The 11,248-nt window shown below is 44.6% G+C and overlaps 1 non-coding gene across 1 annotated transcript; it reads right to left on the bottom strand.

Moving 5' to 3' along the window:
- Window positions 1–11,041: 11,041 nt before the first annotated feature.
- Trnae-uuc8 (transfer RNA glutamic acid (anticodon UUC) 8) lies at window positions 11,042–11,113 on the bottom strand. The gene has a single exon. It is a non-coding gene; the product is annotated as a tRNA-Glu (tRNA).
- Between the last annotated feature and the right edge of the window lie 135 nt (window positions 11,114–11,248).

The following is an 11,248-nucleotide window of genomic DNA, read 5'->3' as shown; positions in this document are numbered from 1 at the left end:
AAGACATTCTTTCTCACATCAGAGAATCTACAAAATGGTCTTCCCTCAACCTCCCTCACTCTGATCCTCCCTACACCGTATCTCCTAGCCAAGACGTACTCTCTTTAGGTCTCTAGTTAAATGCCCTTTATTCAAGGAAACTTTCTCATTCCAGCCAAGGGGTGATACGCACATAAAACTTAAGGCTAGCTTTATAGTTTTCAAACTATCTTAGCCGATAAAACCTAAGTTTCACAAGCATTTGTAGGCATTTACCTTGTACTAGCCCAACACACAATATCTAATACTAGTGAAATTAGTACCTTGATCTCATTACAGATGTCCTTTACGCTAAAGAGCAATTTGCATACCTCTGACATAGCAAAATATGCATTTGTTTCCCTTCTAAGTTCCTGGCTTTCTAAGTTCCTGGCTTCTTCTGCTCCCAGAGGAGGCCTTATACGCTTTCATCTGTCGGCTTCATCCAAGCTGTCATAAAGTTCACTGACCTACTCCAAATTGGTACAAGGTGCTAAGATCCTCATTTCGTGGAAAGAATGCTAAAGCTTAAAGTTCTTGCTGGGTTTCCCCAACCAACTAGATAGTCAAAGATGTCTCAATAAAACACAAAGGACAGAATTCAAATAGTTTCTGGATAGCAGAACACACACTCACACACTCTCACACACACACACACACTCACACACTCACACACACACACACACACACACACATTTTTTTAAAGATCTACTTATTTATGTATGTGAGTCCACTGTAGCTGTCTTCAGACACACCAGAAGAGGGCATCAGATCACAGTGTAGATGGTTGTGAGCCACCATGTGGTTGCTGGGAATTGAACTCAGGACCTCTGGAAGAACAGTCTGTGCTCCTAACCGCTGAGCCATCTCTCTAGCCCCCAATATAGTGATTTTTTTTCCTTTCTTTTTGGTTTTTTAGAGACAGAGTTTCTTTGTGTAGACCAGGTTGGCTTTGAACTCACATAGATCCACCTGTCTCTGCCTTCCCTCACTGGGATTAAAGAGATGAGCCACTACCTGAAGATTTAAGTATAGTCGCCTGTTGAGGGCTCATGAGTTCCACCTTTATGCCTTCTTCCATAAACTCAGACTATACATCCCTTGATCTGTATCCTTTGTAATATTCTCTATAACATGCGGACAAACATAGTCTCTTGATTTCTGTGTGCTACTCAAGGAAACTTAATCATCCCAGGAAGGAGTTGTGAGACCTCTGATGAATAGCCAGCCAAGCAGAAAACCAAGTATAACAGTATAGGGTTTGGGATTGGCATCTTGTGAAGCTACCTTGGGGACTGAACCTTCAGCTTGGGGTCTGGTACTATGTGCAGGTAGAAAAGTGTCAGAAATCGACATCACAAAACACTGGGCGGAATCCTGTCTGACTGCTTCCCTGCTGGGGAGAAAGCCTTGCTCACCTGGTGTCAATAACCCTTCTTTGTTGACTGAAGTAAGACCAGAGGGGTAAGATAGGGATTGTTTTTCTGAAAGAACACCAAAATACAAAATCAAATTTGCTATTTAAAACTTTTAACTGGGAGTGGGGCCAGAGAAACAGTTCAGTGCTTAACAGCACTTGCTCTTGCGGAGAACCCAGGTTCAGTCCCAGCACCCACAGGACTGTTAACAGCATCTGTAATTGCAGTTCCAAGGGATGCATCGCCTCTTCTCACCTCGGTGAGCACCAGCATGCACAAGGTATGCATACAAACATGCAAGTAAAACATCCGTACACATAAAAAGTAAAAGTAAAAATAAATTGTCCCGAAATATGGATAAGCTTCAATTTCCCATCTTAACCTGGTTCTAAGCACATGGTTCTGTAACCGTTAACCACATTCCCATTGTTATCCATCGATGAATCCTTTCCATCCACCCTTCAAAAATTAAATTCTATGCACATTACACAACTCCTCCCTTTCCCCAGCAAACACCATGTCTATTTTCTCTATGACCTACTGCTCTAGATACCTAGAAGTAAGTATAATTCTTCGGCAGGATTTTTTGTGACTAGCTTGTCTCACTTAGTACCAAATCTTTAAGGTTTCTCCATGTTATATCACAGTATGTGTCAGAATTTCTGAGGGCTAAATAACATTCTACACACTATGTTTTACTTTTCCATTTATGAATCGGTAGTTGGATTAATTACACCCATGTTGCCATAAATAAATAACTGCGGATACCTTCCTGAGATAATCCACTTTGGGCGGAATCATTTTACATTCTTAGCAACAATACATAAGGCTCGCAATTCCTCCATGCCATCTATTTTCTGGATTATAGTAGCCATCTTGGAAGGTGTGCATTGGTAAATTATCTTTTATATAAACTTAATGAGCCCTTTTGCTATAACTTTATAGTTAAACACTTTAAAACGTGCTTGATAAAGTAAAAATATTTCTAGTGGGTATTGATAACACAAAGAAATAGTCTATCAGTGTGGAATTTTAGAGGACAATAAACTCATGGTTTAGATGAATTGTAAGGGGGACCAGGGGAAACATCACTATTATTCATCTCTAAACTTCCCAGATGCCAGAAGCATGCCTGGAGTTCTCAGTCAAGCCAAGGTTCCACCTCCCTTCAGGAGTCTCACAGCACCCTCCACATAAGGGGCGTTTCCCCTCATGTGGACACGCTTAGCCTGTGGTCAGGACCTTCCTATCCAACCCTTCCCATCACTTCAGCTCTGGTAACTACAAACTGGATATCGTACCAAGGCCATCCTTCCCAGTCAGCAGAGTGAGCTGTCCCCCTTGGCACAGAGTATCAGTGATAAACAAATGTTGGCAAAGCAGACAATTAAGAAAAAAAAAAAACATTGTAGCCTTGGAAGGTAAAAAATCTTTGATTAAATCCAGAAATAGAGTCCAAAATAGCTTCACAGAACAATAAATGAACATATCCTGTTATTAAAAGTTTCCTGGCCTCCAGATTCCAAATCCTGAAGAGATTTTTTAAACAAAAGATTAAACTATAAATAAAATTTTAAGACGATTTCAAAAGACTTTTTAAATTCAAAAGTCACTCAGCTAAAAAGCATCTGAGGAACCAAAGAGAACAAAGACGTTTTAAATCGGAGATAATTTACTCAAGAAGAGCCTGTGAGATGTCAGGTGACTGCATGGGGACCTGAGTCTGGAAGGAGAAAACTGACTCCCAAAAGTTGTCCTCTGTCCCACACATACACACTGTGGTATGGAGGGGAACACACACACTCACAAAATAAAATAAAAATGAAATTAGAATAAAAGGTATTTCAGACTGGAGAGATGGCTCAGCAGTTAAGAGCACTGACTGCTCTTCCAGAGGTCCTGAGTTCAATTCCCAGCAACTACATGGTGGCTCACAACCATCTGTAAAGAGATCTGATGCCCTCTTCTGGTGTGTCTAAAGACAGTGTACACATATACATAAAATACATAAATAAATGTTGCTTCCTTAGTAGGGAGTAGTTTACATTCAGAAATATTACAATTCATATACACGTTTTATTAGTTACTGCCTTATAAAAAATCCCAATCCATCTCTGCTAGAGTTATTGTTGCAAGGGGAAAACCTGCATTCCTTGCACAGATGAACAAGGCAGGTGTGAAAGTGAAGGGTGCACGACTACAGCAAGCGCTGCATGGTCAAAGGCAGATGACCAGAGCAGCCTGTGTGTGGAGGCCACAGCAACCAGAGCAGCCTGTGTGTGGAGCCCACAGCAACTAAACACTCTTGCTTGGTACTGCTGACAATCAGTAAAATAGTAGTAGCAAAAGTCACTAAAGAGGGGAAGAAAACATAGATGTATATCTAATATTATTGACCCTCAGAACTCACATGAAAAGGTATCAACTCAGTAAATTGTCCTGTGATCTCCACACGATCATAGCACGCATATGCTTCCCTCAGAATAATTTAAAATGTGAACTATGTATGACAGTATACCTGTTAGGCCTCTTAAGCACTTGTCTTTGCCTTCTGGATGGCAGTGAAGGGTCTCACTACGCAGGCCTGTGTGTCCACAGTGGCCGCCAGCACAGTTCACGTGATACGCCTGCTGCCTTAAGCACCTGTGTGCTTCTCTCACTTAAAGTCCTACATTTTAAACATTGTCTACCTCACTCGAAAGCAAAAGTTACTTATTGATTGTAAAATATAAGCCATACTTCTAGCAAAAGTTAACTGTGAAATGTCACCTACAATCCTACACATTTGCTTTGTTAAATCAAGCCAAGCACTGACCATCTATTACCATGTTCACTGTGCCACACTATAGAGAAAACCACTCAGAAATATTTAAGTGTCAAAGATCCTTAACACTTAGAGCTGCAGTTACCCCAGTAACAAAAGCTCATGTCCCTAAGGTAGGTGCCAGGTGCCTTGTGGGAGGGATGAGGATTCAAGGAACACTTCAGCTAGCTTTAGCTTCCTTGGTGTAGATTTCAGAACACTTAATGATCACTGGCCTGGATCATCACTCCAGCCCACTCAGACTTTACACAATTTCAACACTAAGTGCCTACACCCCACCCATGCTGACACCTCAGGGAATTCAAGCGTGTACGCCATTTACGACATCGTGGGCTGTAAACAACTCGTCTGCTGGCAAAGTTATTTTGTGTGGTCCAGGCCTGGCCATTTCCTGAGCTGCAGAAGGCAAGTTGAGTCTTTCCTAGTCCCCACTTCCTTTTAAGTCAGTTTACCACACTTTAATTCTAAAACAGACTTATTTTAAACAAACAACATATAATATTCAAACCCCTTTATGTAAGTACCATTAAGGGCATCCAACATGAAAGAATTTTTACCCAAACAACAAAATATAAGAAGCCACATTCATCTAGGGGAGAGGAAGTCTAGAGGGCAATTCCACGTATATTATAAAATAGTACTTGATAAAAATCAGTATCTGAACTACAAAGTGAGACCCTATCTCAAAACAAGAAAAAAATCAGTACAGGTTTTTTTTGTTTTGTTTTAATATTTTAGATAGACCTCACCTACCACAGTGACTTTAAAGAAACAAAGTGTGAGGAGAATGGCGGCCCTCGTCCTATTAGTTGGTTCACTAAGGCAGTAGAACAACTTCAAACCCACGGACGGCCAGGGCTACACAGCCAGCTCCAGGCTGGCCTGGGTTAGACAGAACCTGTCTGTCTCAAAATAAAAAAACAACATGCATACCCAGTAAAATAAATTTAAAAAAACAAACTCATTAAGTTTGTGGTGCAAAGAAACTTACCACCTGAACAGCAGGCTAGGGTTTTGTCTCTGTCGTTTCAAGTCAGGGTCTCACAATGTTGCCTTGGCTGGGTGGGAGCCCTCTATGTACACGGGACTGGCCTCGACTCACAGAAATCCACCTGGCTCTGCCTTCAGAGCTTTTTGAAAGCTACTGTATTTGCATTCCCTTTGTGCAAAAGCCTCAGAAGATGAGCTTTAAGCTTTCTAGTTAATAAGCATGCCCACATACACCGAGGTAGAAGAACTACAGCCAGTTATAAAATCACTGATTTCAAATGAATGAGGCTTTCCTTTAACTCCCGAAGTTCTAAATCACATGTCCACAGGGTGGCAGTGTCAAGGTCTTCACTTGGTTCCTGGAGCAAATTTGAAGTGTGCAAAAAGCAACCCACCTCATGATGTGCAAACCAATTACGATCCAGTGTGTGCAAAACCTGCCTGGCGATCAGAAAACAAAACCGCCCTTCATTTCCCCATTGCTCTCAATGGGATTTACTTTCTGACGTCTCAAATATTTCCTTCAGGCAAGTCTTTGAACCTGATCTTTCTGTTGTGTTGCAGCCACACTAAGGGAGGGCCCAGAAGCAAGCAGAGAAGCCGGTTTGTCACTGCACTGGTGCAGGGAAAGTGACAGTAGATACTGGCAAGGGAAGGTGTGGGAGGCCACCACAGATTCGCTCTCCAGTTGACCCTGCACAGTGCTATCAAATTAACCTCATTAGCTCACATTCCCAGAAATCCACTTTCCTAGCAAGGTAAACTCCTTTAATTCCAAATTCCAAAACCTCTCAAACTTGTCAAGAATCAAGAAGATTCCTGGCATGAACTGTTGTCAACAGACTTTGTAACCTGGCCTTCAGACACTCAGTTGCTTCCTGACCACCCGCAGATGACATGCTCCAAGTCTGGTGAAAGAAAGGAAAAAAGTCAAAGTCCCCAGCCCAGAGTCACACTGCTGACAGGACAGGGCTAGGGCAAAACACACATTCCATAGGGACAGGGATCGGCTACTAGAAAACCCTAGAGGCTGAGGAGGGCCGGGAAGAGGTTGCAGAACTTGTTAGAGCTCTGACATGATTCCCCACGGACCCTAAGCTATTGCTGCAACCTGGTTTCCCACTCCTATCCTACTATCCCACACTTCAGCCAAAATGTGCTACAGCTTTAATGTGCTTCTGCTCCTGCCTGCTTCCTCTGCAAGCCTTGTCTCCCACCCCATCTGAATCATGAGAGCCTGGCTCTCTTCACTACCCTTCTCAAAGGTTGCTTCCCACAAGGGGCCTGTGCCATTGCTCACAGATGTGAAAGTCCGAGCCCTTTAAGTGCTTGGGCCGTTAGTTTAGTGTGAGCATCTCTCACACTGTACGCTGTCACAGTTACCTGTGAATTTCATGTGACCCCTTGCATGGATTACTTCGAGTATGTACTGCATTATCAGAACAATCTAGGATTCATCTCTCTACTCATCAAATATTTTACCATTATTTTAAGGTAAGTAATATCCAAACGGCAAACATACTCAGAGATAAAATATCCCATAGGCTTCTTTTACTTCAATCCTTTTTAATAGTTTTTGCCAGCACATAACACAACTTAAGAAATAAAGTCTACAATTCCATGCTTTTCTGTATATTTATACAGTTGTATAACCAACTAAAATCTAATTTTATAGTCTTTCAGTACCTAAACATAAGTACATTATCAGGTACCCCTACCCCAACCCAGTCTCTTCTCTACTTCAAAGCAAGCATTCTTTATAAAAATTGTCTGCCGTGGGCATTTTATATAAATGGAATAAAAAACAAAAACTGCTGTTGTTTTGAAACAGGATTTGGCTGACCTAATACTCTCTATGCAGACTGACACACCACAGGGACTGAACAAGGTGGTCGTTAACACCTTGTTTTTCTCACTAAGCATGATATGCTTGACACTCAAAAGTCCATGCCGTGGTCCAGATTGCCATGCCTGCCTTATCTCCTGCTAGTGTTCCATTGCACAGACAGACACTAAACTCTGGTCCATCCTCGAGCCTTTTCCAGCTTCTGCATATGAGGAAAAGTGCTATAAACATTTACATATAAGTTGTAACTGAGACGTATGTTTTCACTTCCGAGGAACATGTAGTAATTCTGTTTACTATTTTAAGGAACTGACAAACTTTCCCAATTGACTACACCATTACACATTTGCACCAACAATGTGTGCAGTTCCAACCTCTCTGTGGTATAAACTGAGCAGGACTGATCTCACTACACAGTGCCCTTTTCCTCATACTACCCTGATGAAATAAAAGAAACAGGGGGGACTCGGAGGGGGGGTTGCTTCAGTGGTTAAGAGCAGTTGTTGCTTTTAAGAGGACCCAGGTTCAGTTCTTAGCATCCAGTGGTGACTCACAACCATCCTGATTTCAGTCCTAAAGGAATTCAACAACCTCCTCTGACCTCTGCGGGCACCAAACGCCCCTCGTGGAACACATGCATTCGTGTGGGAGGATGCTCATACAAATAAAGGAAATCTTTTTTAAAATTTGAAAAAGGGCCAGGGAAATGGCTCAGTAGACAAAGGTACCAGAGCCAAGGCTGACACCCGGAGTCTCCCCAGGGGTCCATGTGGTAGAGGGAGAACTGAGTCCTACAAGTTGTCCTCTGAACAGAGGGGTGGAGGAGGGAAGGGAGGGAGAGAGGGAGGGAGGGAGGGAGTAAGAGAAAATATTCTTTTAGTTTAAAAAAGGTCTACAGGTTAACTGCAGCCAAAAGCAAGCAAGGGAAGAAAACATGAACAAACAAGAAAGGTAAATTAAGCAGAAAGTAGCTAAAAAAGAGAGAGACTGGCTGATGTGTCCAGACAGCTATTCATGGTCTAGAGAGAACACCTTAGCCACTGGCAACCTAATGAAAGAATCTTCAGACATTTATCCAGTATATCTTCCCAACTATTCAGGAATTATCAAGGTGTGTAAGGGACACCTGCAATTCACTGCCATAATTTAAACCCAGACTTCATAAGGTCTAATTAATTGCTACTCCATTCTAGTCATCTGTAAATATTCAACGCCCAAACATAAAACCTACAGGCACACAATAGCCTGCGTGTTCCTCTATTGTCCGAGTCTTCTGAAGTAAAATTTCTTATTTCACATCACATACCACAGCCACATTCAGGCTTTTCAGAGACGAACTGGGGTGTGACACATCTGCTAACCTGGGCTTATGACAATAAGGATCAGTCTCACAGTAACAATAACACAGAACAAAGAGTCAAAAATGTTTGCAGACCTCTCCTGATATAAAAGGTCGATCCTTGATTAAAGGAGCATGTAACCTACTCAAAATTACAAACTTTGAGATTCCTGCCTCTCTTCTTGCTCTGCCACCGGCTGCCTCCAGCACGTGCCTACTGAACCCTACTTCCGGCTAGTCTCCTGGTCCTAGTCCCATCCACCTCAGGTTTTCTGATTTACATTCCCCACTGGGAGAAATCCAACCAGTTCTTCAAGGTGCAGGGCAAGTGCTCCCCCTCTCTCTCCATTTTGCCCTTCCCGGAGCCAAACCTCCACCTCACCTCTAGGAGCAATCCATGTGTCCCTGGGACCCTGCCTGCCTGTTCCCACCTGGCCCAGAGCTAGACAGGGGACATCTTGGGCAGGAATGCTATCACCCTACCACCATCCTAACTCACCCCAAACGTGCAGTATGCCCACCTGTGATCACTCACCGTTCCATCTATGATAGCACGAGTGTTAGCACCAGTCAAATACTTGCAAACATTAAACAAAGCAGGGGTAGGAGTCTGTTCTTCCAAATCTGGGACAAAGTCTTTAGTGCCTGGTTCTTGATGACATGCGATACAGGAAAGTTGTAGATATAAATTTCTGCTCCCACTATCTGTCCAAGATCTATCTAAACGTTGTGAAGAACACACTGGTATGGAGACCCTAGGGGGCTGCTAGAGAGGTTTGGAGCACTTGTTACTCCTGCTGAGACCAGGGTTTGATTCCCCAGCACCCAAACACGGTGGTTCACCACCATCCGTAACTCCAGTTCCAGGATCTGACACACTGTTCTGACCTCCCTGGGCGCCAGACACACACGTGGCACACACGAAGGCAAACGTACATACACACAAACAATTTTAATGAACATTGTTCTAAAATCTAGTCTGGTGTCATAAGCCTGTGATCTGTGCACCGAAGAGGCAGGAGCAAGGGTAAAAGGGCCTCTTCATCATCACAGAGACTTGGAGGCTACCCTGGGGTGCATGAGAAGAGGTCTGAGCATACCTACCTTACCCTCAACCTCAGAAAGACTCTAAAACAGGCGTTGAGGCAAATGCCTGAAATCCCTCTGCTGAGAGACAGAAGGAGGAGGATCCCAAACCCCAGCAGTTCCAGCTCCAATGAGTTCTAGGCTATCTTGAGCCGCACGGAGAAACCATCTTAATACAACGATGATAAGGTGCTTACGGCTCCAAAGCTAGAAGACACCACTACACTAAGGTCGAAGACCTCCACAAGGTCCCATAGCTAATGACTGGAGCGGAAATGAGATTCTACCCAGCATTACCCACCTGCCTAGAGCGCCTGAACAGCGGGAACCTCAAAACATCGGGGGAGGGAGGGAAGATGTGCATAAACACTCATGTTTTAAATATTTGCTAACGGGGTTTTCTGGTTTTAATTTTTACGAGGAAAAGCCAATTAACCACTAATCGCACAGAACACATAAATAGCTATTTTCAAATTCAGCTGTGCCAGTTAAGGCTATAAAATATTTCGGGAACACACAAACAACCAAAACTTCTGCTCAATAATGGCTCTGACCAGAAACTCATCCGCGGGAGTCAGTTTTTCCTTATTTGCGCCCAAAGGCCCAACAGACTAAACATTACAGCTGCCCCATTTTTCTAATTTCAACTTGCATTTATGATAACGCTTTTGTTTCCTTTACAGCGCTCGGGCTGCTGACACAGCTGGGCCGCTTCTTTGTAATAAACACAGGGCTTCTATATTTAAAAGTACAGTGCAACTTTGTTGTAACATCCCCTCCCCAGTCTCCGGGCTAATTTCTGTCTTCCAAGCTCCACCTCCATCCCATGATTTTTTTTTTTTTTTTAAATCAGTGACGCTCCAAACAGCCTCCCGGAAAGCCGGTTCTGTTCTTTCAGACGTCTCATCACAGTGGTATTTTTCTTCTCCGCAGTTTTGCCGTGTGTTTGAAGAGGAAAGAGGAGTTAGAAGGAACATAAGAGGCGTTCTGCAAAGGCCTTGCCTTAAGGCGAGGGCTGCTTGAGGGGCGGGCTGCAGTGCACGCGGCGGGGGTCCCAGGACCGGGCGAGCGATAAGGATCGCCAGGGGACCGGCGATAGGGAGCAGCGGGGGCTGGCGTGCCGAGGGGTCTCCAGCCACTGTTGACAGTAACTGGAGCGCGGCGGGCACGCCCCGGCCCGCCGAGTCGGAAGGGGGCGGCGGAGCAGGGTGTGGACCGAGGGGGCACCCGGGCGGGGGGAGATAAGGCGAGGCCCGAGTTAATCATCACCTCCCGAGTGCCTGGAAAAGTACGGGTTGAGGGCGGGGTGCAGCGGCGGGGAAAGCGAAACTCCTCCCGCATAGCCCGGAGGGCACCGGCCGCTCATCCGGCCTCCGCGAGCTAGTTCCCAGCCCCACTACCAACTACACCGTTTGCTCACAAACTCAACCGAACGCAGACGCTGAAGTTAACCAGAGCCACTAGAAAGCAAAACCAGTTCGTCCAAAGTCGAGTATATTAAGAAAAGAAAAGCTATACTGTTCCCATACCGGGAGTCGAACCCGGGCCGCCTGGGTGAAAACCAGGAATCCTAACCGCTAGACCATATGGGAAGTGCTACTACGAGCACTGCCGTAACCCACCTGACTAGCGTCAGCGATGCTACCGCTCTGCACGACGCGAGCTGAAGCCGCCCCCGCGGCCGCTGCCCCACTCGCGGGCACGAGCCCGGCGGAGCGCGCGGGCGT

Source organism: Rattus norvegicus, chromosome 15 (genome assembly GCF_036323735.1).
Source record: "Rattus norvegicus strain BN/NHsdMcwi chromosome 15, GRCr8, whole genome shotgun sequence".
Classification (NCBI taxonomy): Eukaryota; Metazoa; Chordata; class Mammalia; order Rodentia; family Muridae; genus Rattus; species Rattus norvegicus.
Note: the sequence above shows the minus strand (reverse complement) of the source record. Positions and strands in the feature narration are given on the sequence as shown.